The 18,544-nt window shown below is 40.6% G+C and overlaps 1 long non-coding RNA gene across 1 annotated transcript; it reads right to left on the reverse strand.

Moving 5' to 3' along the window:
• Nucleotides 1–1,101: 1,101 nt before the first annotated feature.
• On the reverse strand, nucleotides 1,102–2,097 carry LOC122839843. The gene is made up of 4 exons (XR_006372127.1): nucleotides 2,046–2,097; nucleotides 1,819–1,880; nucleotides 1,676–1,738; nucleotides 1,102–1,502 (listed from the first exon to the last, which is right to left on the reverse strand). It is a non-coding gene; the product is annotated as an uncharacterized LOC122839843 (long non-coding RNA).
• Between the last annotated feature and the right edge of the window lie 16,447 nt (nucleotides 2,098–18,544).

Genomic DNA, 18,544 nt, shown 5'->3' on the forward strand with positions numbered 1-18,544 from the left:
CCAGGATTGCCTCCAGGACTGCCTCCAGGACTGTTCCAGGACCGACTCCAGGACCGCCTCCAGGACCCCCTCCAGGACCCCCTCCAGGACTGCCTCCAGGGCTTCATGGCGAGTCCTGTCGGTCTCCGGGCTGTAGTGATGTTACGTGATGTAGCGAGGCTTCGAGGCCTGTCGAGTAATGGAGGGGGCGTTTCCGTAAAGCGTGTATCGAAGCTTGCTTCATTTAGGGGAGGAGCCAAAACGTCCAAAGCCTCGCTGCCCGGCTGTACCACGTGACTGCTTCAGGAAGTGGCTCAGATTTTGGCACGGGGTTTAGAAACCACACAGGCTCCATTCAAAATGTGGGTTGTTGTAGGTGAGTTGCGGTCAGTTGAGAGTGGATAGAGTTTAGATAGTTTGGATTGTGGTTATTTAGTTTGAGACAGGTAGGGAGAATATATATATATGTAATACATATATATATATAGAGAGAGAGAGAGAGACAGAAAAAAAGAGACAGAGAGACACAGATACAGAAAGAGGGAGAGAAAAAAAGACAGAGGCAAAGAGAGAGAGATATAGATCTAGAGATAGAGAAACAGAAAAATAAAAAATAGATATATACAGAGACAGAGAAAGAGATAGATACATACAGACAGAAAAAGAGAAAGAAATATAGATATATATCTATTTATCTATATCTATCTATATATAGATCTATATATAGATAGATAGATCTATATATATATATATATATATATATGTCTATATATCTCTAGATATATATATATATATAGATATATATATATATATATATATATATATATATATATAGATATATATATATATAGATATATAAAGATGAAAACAGAAATATATATATATATATATTTCCATCCATTATCTGTACACCCTTCTTCCCTAATGGGGTCGGGAGGGTTGAGAGGTGGGGTCACCCTGGACAGGTCGCCAGTCTGTCGCAGGGCAACACAAAGACATACAAGACAAACAACCATTTGTAACACAGTAGAGAAGGGTATTATATATTTTGGATAAATGGGCCAATAGGTTCGGCTATCGGAGCACAGTGGAGTGTTTAAATGACACACAAGGGCAGTTGGGTGTATTTAAAGAACTGGTTTTAGTAACAGAAAACACACAATTAACAGTTGCACAAAACACACAATTATGAAAATAAAATTACACACAATAAAATGCAAAAAAAAAAAATATAACAATAATACTTGGCCAAGTGCTAATTCTTAATTTCAAATAATTGGGGTGCACTCTGGTAATCAAATAAAAAAATAAAAAAAAAACAATAATAATGGAGAATGTCAGTTGTAGGTCTCACACATAACTGTGTGTGAAGATATATGTTACTCTCCTACCACACCGCAGGGTGCAGCAGGACTCCAAATGGGAAATCTGGTTCTCTCTTTAGGTCCAGGTGGGAAGGCTCGCCATCAAAATCAAAGGAGGGATCCACTTCAGGAATGATCCAGTATTAAAAAAAACCTGACCTGTCAACAGACAGGACCAGCAGAAATACAGGACTTTACCAAGCCGTTCTAGCTTTAATCCTTCTTTCTAATACAGTAACAAAACATTACCTAGTTACTAAAACAACGGATATTTTTTAGCAACAATGCAACAAACGACAAAAACACAAATAAAAGGCTCCGAATATGCTCACCGATCTCAGTGCGACACACCTCAGACAACCGTATAGTGGGTCTCAATCCGGATGTGTGGGGCACTAGACGATGTAACAAGGCATATTTAATCTAAATAATATAAACTTAATAAAATAAAATTATGTTAAAGCCTAAATTTTACCTTTTATCTATGAAGAACAAGCTGAAATAACTGCCAGAAAGAGCCAACGATTCCTAACGGCTCTAACGGTAAAAAAACTGAAGTTCAGTTTATATTCATTTAATAAATATTTCCAGCACAAAAGCTGGACAACCAACATAAAATCCATTCACAAAAGAGTTTATCCACAACACAGCTTGTAAATAACACAGCACGTAAAAAATACTTTTAACTGTCGGGATACATACTCTGGCGCTGCCCCGCTCAGCAGTCTCACCGCGGCGGATCTCTAGAGCGGCGGTTTTCAAAGTGTGAGGCGCGCCTCCCCTGGGGGGCGCCAGAGCACTTTAGGGGAGGCGCGGTGCGAGGCAAAAAAATAAACCGGAAAAGCTATCTGCTTGCTGTCTACTGATGTGAGAGAAACGTCTTTTACGCATACCCATCAACTCTGTGGATTTAGGAAAAGTTGGTACTGTGGGTGCGTGTGGAGCGGGGATCAGTGGAAATGTTTCCCACCTTAGAGGATGTTTTGGCCAGTGATGTCAGTGACGTTACTGACATCAACCACTTTTTTCTGTAACGAATAATATAACGCGTTGCTATTTCAAATACAATAGTCAGATTACAGTTACTTATCAAAATCATTTTTGCGTTACTATCTTCTTTTGTTATTGAATCGTATTTCCTCTACTCGTCTTGTCGAGTGACCGACGTCTCTATGCGACAGAAATGTAAACAATGGAGGGAGATGCGCATTTTGTTGGTGGAAAAACTGGAACTATTTTCAGTTTCTGTCGCCAAGTCCGATTATTATAAACGGCTTTGGGCTTCATCTTTTAAAAGTTAAAGTTGCAAATTTAATGAGCGGCGGGTTGCGCCTTTTTGGGCTCGTTTTTGAACGTGAAGTTGCTCATTTGGGGTTGGAAATAAGCAGAGACTCATAATAAATCCCAGAATTTGTCCATCATTAAGGTAGTTTTAGTCAGTCTCTCCCTGTTCATCATTTCCTGGATGATCCGTCCCGCTGTGTCTTTGTTAATGTCAAGTTAATTTATTACCTCTGAATGACGTCAAGCTTCGCGTTGCGCTCCAGAAAACTGCAAATATCGAGACTCCTTCAAGGAGCTTCAAGGCATTAAGCTCCTTGAAGGGGGGCTCACCCTTTCATACTTTGAAAACCCCTGCTCTAGAGCAAAACCAACGGTACTGCAGACCCGGGGGAGAAGGGCGGGATCTACAACGGCAGCCTGCACCCTGATTGGTCCAGACGCTCTGGAAACCAAACTTCTAATTGGCCAGGCAGACCACCCAGCTTCCTTAACCTCTTCTCTTAAAGTGGCATACCCACTTTATGTTGGTTACACCCTCCCCTCTGAAGGGTATGCCCGTCCCTGGGCATCTGCAATGTGACATGGAGTCACACAGCTTAAGGATGCCTGACGGAATTATGGGATACATTCTCAAAACCATTCAAGGAGCTAGTCAATGCATCACTTAGACCCTGGAACAGAGAATTCACCACCATTATCAGAGGATTTCCTAGTGTTACATAATCTAATCTGTTAGGCTTTGTGTGCACTCTTTGAGATCGACGGAGAGATGTTTCAGCATCTTGAAGTCCATCAGTCTGAAACTTTAAAGGTTCAGGCTGGGCAGTGACAGGTTCATTTACTTCACAAAACCCATCATTGCATGCTGCATCTGAGCTCATCTCATTATCTGGAGGAGTTTCTTCAGATTGCTGCAGATCGAAACACTGAGGGGATCTGTTTACTGAGTTCAGTTCAGGTGAAACGTTTGCTTCGGATAATCTGTCTTGTTCAGGTGAGTTGACACTTTCAGGTGAGTTGACACTTGATGCACCCTGAATATCTCCAGTACTTCCATCTCTTACAAGGGATTGAGTTGTTGGGGCATCAGGTGAGAGGGAATTTTCAGACTCCTCTGTTTCTGCTGAGTGTCGGACTGCACAAGGAGGCTCACTCAACTTGTGAGTTTCAGGCACCATGACATGTGCATCAGATTTTGACATAACACGAGGGAAGAATGTCCAATCAGGTACATCATCCAAATCTGAGATGATCTCCTCTTCACTCTCGACGACTGGACGTTGTCTTGTTCTGGGCCTCCTGTTTCGACAAGGCTTGACTGTTTCAGTTTCTGCAGCTACTGACAGGAATCCACATGGCAGAAGCAAGTCTCTGTGCAGAGTTCGCACTGGTCCATCTTTACTTTCTGGTTTAACTGTGTAAACTGGCATTTCTCCAGCTCGCTTGAGGACAATATAAACATCCTCCTCCCACTTGTCTGCCAATTTATGTTTTCCACGCAGCTTCACATTTCGTACGAGAACTCTGTCTCCTGTCTGCAAGGTTGATTCAATCACTCGCCGGTCAAATCTGGCTTTATTGTGACTTGCGTTCTTTCCTGCCTTGCTAGTAGCAATACGGTAACTTTCTTCCAACCGAGATTTTAAATTGCCAACATACTGAGAATGAGTCTGCTTAGTAGCATTGGTGGGCAATCTGAAAATCAAATCAATGGGTAATCTGGGCTGTCTCCCGAACATTAATTCGTACGGGGAGAATCCAGTCACATCACTCTTTGTACAATTATAAGCATGTACCAGAGGTTTGACAAAGTCTTTCCAGCGGAGTTTATCTGACTTATCAAGTGTTCCAAGCATTTGAAGAAGAGTGCGGTTGAATCTTTCAACCGGATTTCCCCTAGGATGGTAAGGGGTTGTGCGCACTTTCCTCATGCCAATGAGTTCACAGAGTTCTTTTATGGTTTTTGATTCGAAATCAGCACCCTGATCACTAAGGAGCTTCTCAGGAAAACCATAATGAACAATGAAATTTTCCCAGAGGCATTTTGCTATGGTCTGTGCTCGCTGGTTTGGAGTTGGTATAGCCACTGCATATTTTGTAAAATGATCAGTTATTACTAAAATGTCTTTAGTGTTTGCGCGATCTGGCTCTATTGATAGAAAATCAATGCACACCAGTTCGAGAGGTCGGTAGGTTTTAATGTTCATAAGTGGAGCAGCTTTTTCTGGATGTGTTTTTCGACGAACACATCTCTCACAGGCTTTAACCATTTTATCTATGGTCATGTACATTTTCGGCCAGTAAAATCTGGTTCTTGCCAAATCTACTGTTCGTTCGACTCCAAGGTGGCCCATATCATGATGAAGACTCCTAAGTGCTGTAGCTCTTAGCGCCTCAGGAAGCACAAGCTGATATGAGACATTTGGACCGTCTTTTCGCTTACGATAGAGAATTCCATTCTGGATCTCTAATCGCGACAACTCTCTGAGTAACAAAGGTAGTTCTGGGAGTTCCAACCTAAGGCTGGGACATGGAGTTTCACCAGTCTCCAAGAGTACAATGACTGCATTGATAGCAGGATCTAATGTTTGGTTTTGCCTCAACTCTTCTTCTGAAAACGAATGGACCAGAGGGGACCCATCCACTTGTTCCTGCTGGAAGCAGTCGGGAATGGCTGTGGACTGGTGAGTGAGGGATTCAACTAATGTCAACCCAGGAGCGGTGGCTTGAACGCCAGCTACAGATGAAGTAACCATATGACGTTCACAAATTGCCTTTATCACTTCCTTGGGAACAGTTTCTGGATTGTCAGGATTGCTCAGATGGTACAGTGTGAACTGCCGGATTCTCTCACTCTCCTTCTTGGATGCATAATCATCCTTTGGTGGATCGTGAGGTCGGCGAGAGAGTGCGTCAGCATCTAGATTTTGCTTTCCGGCTCTGTACTGAAGATTGAATGAGTAAGTAGAAAGACTGGACAACCACCTGTACCCTGTCGCATCAAGCTTTGCGGATGTTAAAATATATGTCAGTGGGTTGCTGTCAGTCACTACTGTGAAGTCTGTACCATATAGGTAATCAGAAAATTTTTCTGTGACTGCCCACTTAAGGGCCAAGAATTCGAGCTTATGAGCCGGGTACTTCCTCTCGCTCTTTGAAAGTCCTCGACTCGCAAAAGCTATGACTCGAGATTGACCATCTTGAACGTGATATAATGCAGCCCCAAGGCCAACAATGCTGGCACCTGTATGTAGGACATACGGAAGTTGGGGGTCTGCAAATCCTAAGACTGGAGCTGATGTTAGCTTTCTTATTATGTCATCAAAGGCTTTCTGACATTGGGATGTCCACCGCTCACCAAAGGATTCCTTTGGGTTGCGATACTCTGCACTTGGATTTATCTTCTGCTTCTTGTTCAGCTTTCTGAGTGGTGGATAACCAGACGTTAGTTCATTAAGTGGTTTTACAATAGTAGAGTACCCTTGAATGAACCGTCGGTAGTATCCAGCAAATCCTAAAAAGGATTGAAGTTCTTTAAGATTTGCGGGGATTGGCCAGGTATTTAAGGCCGCAACTTTTTCAGGATCAGTTTCAACTCCTCTCTCAGAAACAATGTGACCAAGGTATTTCACTGATGTTTGAAAGAACTTGCACTTCTCTGGTGCCAGTTTCAAACCATATGTCATCAATCGTCCAAGAACACGCTGCAAGCGCTGTTCATATTCTTCCAGGGACGATGAGAAAATAATCAGGTCGTCAATGAACACTAAAACTTCTTTTAGGTTCATATCACCAACACACTTTTCCATCAGTCTTTAGAAAGTTGAAGGCGCATTCGTTATTCCTTGGGGCATCCTGTTAAATTCCCAGAATCCAACTGGACACAAATGCAGTCTTATGCTTGTCTGCTTCTTCCATTTCGACCTGATAGTAGCCTGACTTGAGGTCTAAAACGGAGAACCACTTAGAACCAGCAAGTGCAGTGAAAGCATCTTCCAGTTTTGGAAGAGCGTAGGCGTCTTTAATGGTCTGCATATTCAGCTTTCTGTAATCCACACACAGACGAACAGAACCATTCTTTTTGCGAACCACAACGATTGGGGAAGCAAATGGGGATTCAGATTCCCGTATGACTCCAGATTCAAGGAGTTCCTGTAGATGTTGTCTCACAGCATCCACATCGTTGGGATGTATCGGACGTGCTCTTTGCTTAAAAGGCGTCTCATCGCTGAGCTTGATTCTGTGTTTCACCTTATCAGTATGGCCAAAATCTAGGTCATTCTGAGAGAAAACGTTTGGCATGGTGTTTAACATTTTTGTTATTCGCCTTTTCCATTCAGTGGATAAAGGTGAATCTCCAAAATCAAAGCTCAGTTCTTTATGTGGGTTACACACACACACTCACACCTAGGGAGAATTTAGAGAGACCAATTAACCTGACAGTCATGTTTTTGGACTGTGGGAGGAAGCCGGAGAACCCACCATGCACAGGGAGAACATGCAAACTCCATGCAGAAAGACCCCGGGCCAGGAATTGAACCCAGGACCTTCTTGCTGCAAGGCAACAGCTCTACCAACTGCGCCACTGTGCATATATATATATACACACACACACACACACAGAGAGAGAGAGGGAGACACAGAGAAAGGAAAAAAGAGAAAATCCTATCCTGTCCCACAGCTATCCTATTTTTAATTTTAATTCTAATATTAAGGATACGTGAGTTTTCACCACTTGATTTAACTCGAGTTATATTGAACTCCAATACCATCATCACACATCATAAGCAGATTTGGTCTGGAATAAGCAAGGTATTGATCTAAATGAATTTTTTTTCCCTTCCCCCTTTATTTATTTTTCTGGGATTAATATTTAATGATTTTAGACTTTATTATTTCAGGACTTATAATTGGGTTATTTATTTAATTTGGACTTTTTACTAATAATCTCACTTTTACAAATAGGATTGGTTAGTTAGTTTTAAAGTTCTTAATTTTTATATTAGGATTTTTAAGATAGCTGTGGGAAAGGATAGGATTTTCTCTTTTTTCCTTTCTCTGTGTCTCCTTCTCTCTCTCTCTTTCTCTCTGTATATATATATGTATATTTCTCTCTATCTCTATATATCTCTTTCTCTCTCTCTTTGTCTCTTTTTTTTTTCACCTTTTGTGAATTAATTCCCAAGAGCCATAATAGAAAAAAATTCAATGCATCACACGTATTAAGATACAGCTGGCTGTGATTATACACCTGGCCAGTAGGTGGTTTCGTGTGCAGATGAAGCTTCAAGAAATGAACCCTTTCTCGAACCAGTTGGCTCAAGTGGTTCAATGCCTCATGAGGCTTCATCTCACCATCACTAGTTCCTAGATGGTAAATCAACAACAAAACACTTTTCCAGCAGCCAGTGTGCAGCACATACATCAGTGAAGCTGATGTATGTGCTGCACACGTGTTGGAGCTCTGCTTGGGTTGCTAAGTAACGGGCTGGGCTTTATTGGTGTTGCTAGGTGAGAGGGAGCACCTGCTGACTTGTCATGTTTCATTCCAAAGGTTTTAGAAAGGGCTCATTTTCTAGACACCAAAAAACAACTGGGTGTTTCTTTTAACCCTTTATGTCCTTTATTTAAAATCTCCGCCTGGATATTTTTGCTTATTTTAATTGAACGCAGTTCTTTAAATGTCCTGTGAATAAATATATTTGCCCATTTATCCATAACAATAGAAACTTTTAATATCTAGCAAGCTATTTTCCCAATTTACCGTCAATTAAAAAAGCGCTCCTCAGATTAATTTCACTTCCTGCTTTGGCGGGAGTGAAATTACCATAGTAACCCGATATTGGCTGGAAGTCGCAACCTCTCCCCTTTCAGAAACCGTGGGAATTTTTCAGATAGCCCAAAGAAATGTGGTGGAATTACGGTAGCGCAAACTCGTCTGGATCGCCTGCGCCCTGTTTAGAACTTGGAGGTTTAAGCGCTTGGCATGTTTTTAGAAGCAGCAGAAACCGAAATGGAAGTGCAAAAAGAATGTACAAAATGTGAATAGGTCCCCTTTAAACTCTAAGTGACCTGAGAACATATTAGTTATGTGAGTTGCTCAAACACAACCAGCTTTTCTTCTGGAAGTTAGATCCACCTCCACCCTGTCTCCTGCTTTAGGTCCTAAATACAGATACGCATCAATGTAAGCACAGAACCAGGCTGCACTCTGAAATATGAGCATGTAAACACATTTTCCATCCCACAACCCTCCGTGGCAGTGTTTCGAGGAATGCAACACAGCGCGCGCACACTAACATACCTCAGCATAGGACGATGTTGTTTCACTGAAGGGCTCAGAGGTGAACCGTCTCACCCAGAGGGAATGAGAAGCAGAAGTCTCAGATCTAGAGGACGTTTGTGTGGAATGAAGGTAAGAGCCCACTGGCAGGCGGCACGACCACAAACAATCCCACCGGGCACAAAAACCCCTCTGGCAAAGAAAGCTCTAAATGGACACTGAGGGCAGGAAAGCTTTACACTTCTATACTATAAACTTCAAGGAGATTCCCAAAAGAAGACGTCTGCAGAGAAAGACCAGCTTACAGCGATACGGCTATTAGTCAAGCACTTCACAAATCCTATGAAAAATGTCCTGGCTGTTTTCTGCTAAGTTTAAGTTAGAAAATGACGCATGGCTCAAATGGTTCACAACTCAGCACACGTGAATCAAATGAACATGTCATTTGTCAGCTGTGTTTCCTTTACCAATGTGTGCAAAACTTTGACGATACGCCACTAATGTCAAAAAGAGCACAATTTCAAAACTGTGTTGTTTCTGTTTAATAAGAAACACGTTTAAATTCGTTCACGCGCCGAGTCGTTAAAAAAACATGCATGGTCCTCCTACAAGAAGGACAACTTCCTTTTGTCTTCTTTGTCTTTTCCACCAGAAGTAACATCCAGGAGTTCATCAATTACATCAATTTTGTAGCCGCCAAAAAAAAGAAGAAAAAACACTTCATCCTAGGGCAAAAAGTTTGTGTGTTTTTGAATCTCTCATGTTCTCTCATTTTCCAATCATTCCAGCATAAACACGCCTCAAAGTTTCAAGTTCTGAACCCCGAAGGTTGGAGTTTGGGACCACTGATCATCAGATTCAGCTGTTGTCTCGTCTTTTTCACATACAAACCAAGACTCTGGTTGACAAAGCAGGAATCCCTGGGACATCATGTTGAGAAAAACAATTGTCCTTTCTAATATTCTGGGACGTATTCGGGTCAAATTCTGCTCAAAGATCCTGCTACATACAAAAGCAGAGCAAAGCCGTGCGAACAAAATCAACTGCGCTTTAGTGCAGCATAAATGTTTCCGTCTTTGGAAACACGGGGGAATGAGTAAAAATCAGGAAATCAGGAAAAACATTTACAAGAGAGTAGTCCAGGTGTCCAGATGTGCATCTCCTAGAGACAATAGATGCTGTTTAACCGATGAGTCACGAAGGAAAAAGCTATCATTAACATCCCTGTTGTTCTCTTCGTTCTCTTCAGTTTTTATTTTTAGTTTAATTCTTGGATTTAATTGACGGACGCTTGACCCTCGCGGCAGAGGTCATGAGTCCTGGTTCAATTCCAGACCTTTGCAACATTTCTTGCATTCCTTCTCTATTCCTGCCCACTTTCTGGATAATTGCTGTAAATAAAGGCGACTAGTGCAGCAAAATCTTGAAAAAAATCAAATCATTAAGTGTCATTTGCCAACTGACACCTGATTATAAACAGTACAGGTTCAACTTTTTAACCTTCAGCAATGTTTCAGGCAGCCTACATGGCATACATTTAATGGGACAATATTGATTTCAGACTTGAAACTTGACTTTGACCTGGAGCAATGACCTTTAGACCTGACTTGACCTGGACTTTGGGGGAAAAAATGACAGGAACTGATCCCTGGACATTTGGGCAGGCCTGGCAGCATGGGGGGGCACTGGGGGTTATTGCCCACCCACAGAGTCAGCCGTGCCCCCCCTGAACTAGAAGCTGTTATTTTTACCTTACACTGTATTCCAAATTATTATGCAAATTGGATTTAAGTGTCATAAAGATTACATTTTTTGTTGTGCCATTAAATTTATAGATGGTATTGTGTGTCAGGGCTCTTTGAATCACTATCATTAATTTCAGAGAGCTGGTTGATTAGTTTGTCTGGTGAGCTCAATTAAAGGAAATCTACTTAAGAAGGATGTTCCACATTATTATGCAGGCCACAGGTTTCAAGCAATATGAGAAAGAGAAAGAATCTCTGCTGACGAAAATCATCAGATAGTGTAGTTACATATGACAAGGTATGAAAACATTAGATATTTAACGAAAACTGAAGTGTTATCGTACTGTGAAGAGATTTGTGGATGATTCAGAACAAAGATGGGTTTGTACAGATAAAGACATAATGAGGAAGGTTTCTGTTAGACACATTCATGGGATTTAGAGAGCAGCTGTTAAAATGCCTTTAGCAGCAAACAGTTATTTGAAGCTGCTGGAGCCTCTGGAACCTCAAGATGGAGGATCCTCCAGAGGCTTGTGGTGCATCAATCTACTATTGGGGCCCTAACCAGAGATCACAAGCAGAAATGGTGGCAGTGGGCCCAACTGTACATGAAGATTCATTTTCACAGACTTGTACACTCATGACTGCTGTGCAACCCTGGATGGTCCAGATGGACGCAGTAGTGTATTGGTGGTGGACGACCACCACGTCCCAACATGGGAGAGTCTCTCAATCATAACAACACTTTTTTGGGGGATGAAGCAGCTCCAGTCCTGAGCCAAAGTCTGCTCTTCCCTCCACTCCTGTGGAGAAGGGTGTTGATGAAAATGCCCCCATATGGTTTCTGTTTCATTCTGGTTCTGCTTGCAGTGTTCATCTAGGAGAAATTAATTAAAACAAAATCATGACTGAGATGACTAACGCCAGTTAAATGCAGTCGGAAATTATGCCTTGCGGATCCGGGGGGGGGGGAGAGGTGATATGAAAACAAAAACAAACAGACAAAAGTGATATTAGTCACCTCCGGTGGCGGGTTCCACCCCCGATTTGGAAAGCGCTGATTTGAATTTCCAGCAAAGTAAAATACTAACAGGTTTTGTGAAATCATGAGGATAAAACCGAGACATTAAATCCCTTGAATATATTGAAAGAGTAAAGTGAAGACATTTTTTGAAACAGCCCTAAGCTAAAAACGAGAACATTTAGAGACCATTAGCATTAAGAGACAGTAATGATGGCTTTTCAAAGCCAAGAACAACCATTTAAAAAATATGTTACATTTATACCATAAAAAACAAGCTGTAAATTCTTCCTAAAGTCTGATTGTTTTGGGACAAACTCCCTGATGTGCAATCTGTTCCTCATTGAATGACTCCATCCCACTCGCACCGGGTCCCAGTCCCCCCAGTATCCATGGGAGAAAAACACCAACTTGTTACTTGTGAATATGTAACATTCGACTTGGAAAACGTGTTCTCATTTTTCAATTTGAAAATGTTGATGTTTTTTACTTTTTGTTTTAAAACCCCCGCAAAAAATGACGTGGAATTGTTTTCGCCTTGAGTTTTTGATTTTTCAACAGATAGTCAGCCAGACAACTACGCTCCAACAACCAAACGTCTTTCTTTTTTACTTGTTTATTGAAGAGTGCCCTCGGACCACTGCCCTCATTTTGCCCATCATAAACTGCAACATACAAGGCTTAGCATTAGCTAACGAACATCGCAAATTAGCCATTCTTACTTCGAGCTAAAATTAAATAAATAAATAAATCATAAATGACTTAAACGTATAAATTACTCACACCACCGCTACACAAAACAAAGAGACAATTATTATTTTCACAATTAACCAATACCTACGAACAAATCTTGTCTGAAACACAACGTATTAAGATTATGATCAGCTTAATTTCACAAACCGTTCAGTGTTACGTTCCACCATCTTGAATCTCTATTTTGTTTTGTTTTTTTAGCGCCACCAAACAATGTAGCAAAATATCCACCAGGGGGCGATCTAGTGCGGTTTTCAAAACCTTGCTGGTCCAGCTTAACATACAAAAGACAGCACAATGCTAATTTTACATGCTAGGTGTTTATTGAACGATTTGACCTACATTTATTTAAAGAATTTAAATATGCATATATTAACAGTTTTTCAATTAATGTATTGTTTTTTCAATTTTAATCAGGCTACCAATACATAGGGTTGTTTTTTTAAGGTTCTATGACACTGGACAAATTCTAGATTGTAAGGAGCGAGGACAAAAAAGGCTGACGCATATTTTTCTTCAAACTTTATGCCACTCCATACTACAGATCCAGAGCTGTTTGCGCTTTATTAATAAGTAATTCATTCAAGTGTTTGCAGAGAAAAGTTGAAATTCCAATTTTTTTCTTCTTCTACAGAGTGGAACATTTTTGCCGCTGGGAGTGTCCCGTTTCTTTGCTTTCATTTTGCAACTATTTCTTTACTTTGACCTTCATTGTTGAAACGAATTGATTTTCTCGTTACAATGGCAGCTGTCAGAAAATGTTCTATATTAGTTAGACATTGCCGGCGTGTTACCAGGCACGAAGGCAGCAAAGAGAATCCCATGTAACCGAAGAGGTACTGGGCTAAAGGGGGTTTAAATTTTATGATAGAAAGTTAATTGTGGAGTCATGTAACTAAAGCTACATAGCTAATTACACTGCATAATCAAAACTCTACCATTAAGGTCATCAGATTTATAGAGAAAGCAGTAAGTCTTTCAAATGTATTAACATTGTGACCCACATCTGTCTTAAAGGGGAGAGGGAATGGCCTCGACCAATTTTTCCTTCAGAATTTACATTTGGAAACTAGCATCCATCAAGAATATGATGTTTACAGTTTGGGACAGTTCTTTGGCAACATCTGAACCCCTTACATGCTGATTTATTCAAGCACATAATGAAGTGATTTCTTTCTTTCTTTCTTGACGTTCCTTTTAAAATAAATGACTTGCAGAAACATCTGTGGCACGAAGCTGCCATTATCCTCCTTCTCCGTGTTACCACCACTCCGCCCTGCTCCTGCAGCTCCTCTCCACAGCGGCTTGTGCTTTGGTCGCTTTTCCACAGGGTGTATATAGACATGGGTTCACATGTCTCCAAGCCACCAACCAAGGGTAACCACAGTCCCAGACTTCTCCCAGGAAAACCCTTCATGTGGCAGGGCCAAGAAGAAAGAGATTGGGTTGGTTTTTTTTTTAGAGATGCTAAAAATAACTACTAAACTTGTGGGCCCAATGTGCTTTTTTTTTTTTTTTTTTAAAGGGGAAGCAGTTAATCTCTGAAGTAACATCAAGAGAGTCTGTTTTTTTTTCTAAAAAGACAGGAAAAAGTTGGAGTTACATCAGATCATTGCATTTGTCTGATCTGACAACAAGATTTTAAAGTCATCATGAAGCTTCATCTGGTTTCTCCATAAATACCACCAATGTGCGAGCGAAACAATAGAGAACAATCTGTAGAATGGTGCAGCAGCTCGATTCATATGTGAAATGTGTTTTTTTTCTATGCTCAGCATACTGCAGGGAAATATGGTTATGAGCTTAAAATGGGTCGTAATCCCTCTTTTGGAAGAAAAAGGACTATAGTTGGTTCTTGCAGGAATGGTGCCCTGGACAAGCCCCCACTTCTGCCTCAATCCAACCAATTAAAGTGGTTGGTGTTGATGGAGACCAGGGCTTCCATCCCTAATGAATGATTTTTGATATTATTTTGGTTAGTTTATTTACAGATCAAATGGAATTTCTTCTGTTCTTTACTAAATGTTTACATTGACATTTAGTTAAACATTCTGGCCATCCTTCCTGTACAGGAAGATTGTGGTTAAAATGTCATTTTGTTCCTGATTTCTATTCGTTTAATTTGAGTTTGCTAATTGTTTAAGAGCTTTGCAGGGTGTGTCTCCTCATCAGGGTGGAGCAGCAAAGAGAGATCCAGGTGCTGCTGAAAGCTCCTGGAACATACCATTTTCAATTAAGAGTGGTAGTGCTCTGAAGAGTTATATTAAGTTAAATTTAATCTTTACTTGACCTTAGTTTAGTTTAGTTCTAATGATTTGCATGCATGTAAATATTTATTGGTACCATTTATTTTTTTGTGTTGGGTTTGTGTAAATAATGATTTCTTGTTTGGTTCCGTCACCCCTTTACCTGGTACGAGTGTCTAAAATTGACTTTTTTGAGCTTTACAACATATTATAATGTTATTTCTTCATCAAAAACATACCTGGAGTGTTGCCTAGGTTCTTTCATCCATGTTTGAGAAATCTGCTGGTCTCCCTCGGCAACCTATCAGCTGTGCAAAACGCCTGGCTGAACCTAGCAAGGCCTTCAAGCCGTAGCTCCTTCTCTGAGCTGCCGCCTCCAGTGCTTACGCTCCCATTCAGCTACTTCAGACTAGCCAACAGCAATTAGCAAACACTTGGTGGAACATCTACTGAGCACATTGTAGGAGCTACTTCTCAGTACATCGCTGGGAAAAATGTTGTTAAAGGGTTAATAGAGAAGCCATGTTGAGATGACTTCCTGAAGGCGGAGTTTCAGGAGGAGCAGGAGCTTCTTAAAGAGACAGAGGCCCAATTTCAAGGCGTTAATTTAGGAAGTAAAACAATTTTTTATGTCACATTTGATGAATAAGGCATTTTTATGCATTACATAAACTGAAGAACTGCTTGGCTACATTTCCCAAGAAACATCCTGAAGAGCTTGGATTTTGGATTTCTCTTCTTGCTTGTTAGTTCCTCTTCGCCAACTGTGGATGTTTGCTATGTGTTAGAGATGTTCCTGCCACCTCAGTACTTAACAAATATTGCAGCATAACGTTAGCTGAGCTTTGACGTCTAGGCATTCCTCTCATGTCACTTTTACAGCCCGGTGCATATAAATGTTTAATGTATGTGTGCAAAGGGCTCCACAGTGATAAATTACTGTGCACACACCAGCAACTAAAAACTGCAGCTCTTGTTGTTTACAGCTAACAATGTATCTGTCTCACACGCTCCTTCGCATTCATTACATTCATCCATTGCAGACAGTGCTGTTACTCTATAATCTTAAAATAAGAACAAAGCTCAACTGTAGACTCACATATTTCCATGTACATGATTGTTCATATTTCAATTCATTTATTTTACATTTAGATCACCTTTTAACATTGCTATTTCACACTTGTGCTAAGCATATTTTTGCTAACACTTTGGACAGAGTGTGTATTTTTTTTTTTTTTTTTTCCTTGGGAATCAGTCAAGTATTTTCTGATTCTGAATCCCATACTCCACTCGATTGGACTTGTCCTGATGCTGCTGAACTCTCAGCATCCAGACAGGACACGTCTGATTTCCCTCCCATGCTCCTCGAACATCCCAGTTACGTAAACGCCCGTGTCCTCTACGTAACCCTTCCCCGCTCGACTGAGCGGAGTTCGCGCCGGTGTCCGTCCTGCAACCCTGGTGTTGCGTAAGCCTCGGGTTTGGCAGGGACAGCTGTGTGGAACCTTTGGTCTGGCTCAAACGCATCAAGAGACCTTTCCCGTCTTTCTTAAATGAAATTTAAATGCCCCGGCTCAGTGGATGAAGCCAGCCTCCCAGGGAAGACGACTTAGCGCAAGCTTCACATCTTACTACATCTTTACGGAGAGATTGCACTGAAAATACCTCCACACATCTCCCACCAACACCAAGGATTGAGAGAAAGCCAGTTTTCTTTTGTCGAACCTTTATGACACATGTATGAAGGAGGAAAGTCTCACTGGGTGGTAAAAAAAAAATTCTTGTATCCTCATTTGTGATACAGGAAATTTTGAGATTTCAAGTTTAAATGTAGACATGAGCAAAGAAAACAGGATGGAAAGAAAAGTGATAAAAGCTCAGAAGTATTAAAAGACGTATCACAGTGCATAATCCACGGATTTGGGAATAATAGGTAAGCTGCTGGGGCTTTTTCGCTTTGTGTGTTTTTTTTTTTTATTATCATTTTATTGGCAATCCAGCATTGTTAAATCAAAATGCTTTCTCCTGATTGGCCATTCTCCAGGAAGAGTCAGAACTATAAGCAGGTGAGTTTTTTCCTTTCAACTCACATCAAATGTTTTATTAACTCGCTAACATATTAAATAAATCGATTTCAACATTTGTTTCGGGCATCGATGGGAGATCATCAGAAACAAGGCAACGTAGCAAATACATGCAAAGTCTGTTAGATAAATAGTTTCTTTATAAAAAAATTAGATGAAGAAATAAGTACCCACTGGGTTCAGAAAGTATTTGTGGACACATTTCTTCTGTTTTAATTTTTTTTTTTTTTTTTTTCGCACACTAGAATTTTCTAGATCATAAAGCACATGTAATATCAAGCAAAGTAGACCTGAGTAAATACAAAATGCACATTTCAAATCCTGGTTTCATTTACTGGGGAAAAACATATCCAACCAACTTTGGCCTAAATGTGAAAAATTAATTGGGCTCTAAAGTTGCTACCACGTTGTTGCCACCTGTGGCGATAATTACCATCTTCAAAGGTTTTGAGTTAGCTGGAAATAAGGAATTTAAAGAGCTGTTGAGAATTTTTTCAATTCAGCCTCTCTGCAGGGATTTGAAGCCCGACCAACCTGGTTAGCATCGTGCCGCAGCATTTCAACCGGGCTTAAGCTCGGACACGCCAAAATCTTGATTTTATTCGTTAGTTTTAGAACCCGTGAGGATAAGTTGCAGCTGCGCTTTGGATTTGCTGCGCAACCCAAATGCGCTGGAGTTTAAAGTCACCAATTGATTTTGGCTCAGTGTATTTCTTTCTAACTTTACCAAACAAACATCCTAAAAAAAATACTTAAAGACATATGTAGTCAATTTAACACAATCACATCATATAAACTACTCGCCTACATTCTAATTTCTGATTCTAGTTATAAAACGATGTAGCCAAGTTCAGTTTATCATCCAATTGGTTAAAAAAATGTTTCAAACTAGGTTTTTATTTTTTTTTACTTCATAGTGGAAATGGAAAGACGTTCTTTTAACTAAAGAAAACGGCCGTTTAGAGCAACCAAACCGGCGGCTGGATGAGAGCAGAAATCAGGGTTTTACTCATTTCCTCAAGTCGTTCAGGTTGGGAAGAAGAAACAGCCCTGGACCATCACATTATTACAACAACCCTGGGGTGCTAGTATAATATTCTTTTTTTGAAACGCTGGTATTACTACACCAGATGTAACGCACACCTTCCAACAGGGAGTCTTTGTCCAGTCAGTCCATATAATATATGTCCACAGATGGGATTTTTGGCAAACCTAAACTGGGTCTTTGTTCTTTTTGGTCAGCGGTGATTTTTGGCTTTTGTAAGATTTAAAGCCTCCATGACAGGAGAACATAGTGCTTTGCCCACTTCATGCACATAAAGCACATCATAATCCTGCCCTAATCAGAAAATCAGTTCAATCCTGGCTATAAACTGAAAACAACTCTCAGAATAACCGCATGGATCTCCAGTTGGAATATGTGTTATTCTGAGCAATCTGAAACAATTTAGTTAGTTTTATTAAAGCTTATTCTAAGGACTGTCCACATTAAATATTGAATCCGCCGTCAACCCTCTAAAGTTGATGGATAAAAACAAACAAACAAACAAAAACAAAACGGCGCTATGTTTTGCTAAGTTCTCATAGTGTTATTGTTTTGGAGTTGATTCAAGGACAAGCAAGCAGAGAAAAAAATCTTTGGGTTTTCCTGTGAGACCCTTGGAGGAACACCAACCACTTGGTAAAGACAGTCAGACCTACAACAAGGAACATTTCTGTGATTTTCATCAGCGTAAATCAACCTTTTATTGCAGCAGCAAAGTCAATGCTAGACTGCTAAAATGC

The sequence above is a fragment of the Gambusia affinis genome, linkage group LG11 (genome assembly GCF_019740435.1).
Source record: "Gambusia affinis linkage group LG11, SWU_Gaff_1.0, whole genome shotgun sequence".
Classification (NCBI taxonomy): Eukaryota; Metazoa; Chordata; class Actinopteri; order Cyprinodontiformes; family Poeciliidae; genus Gambusia; species Gambusia affinis.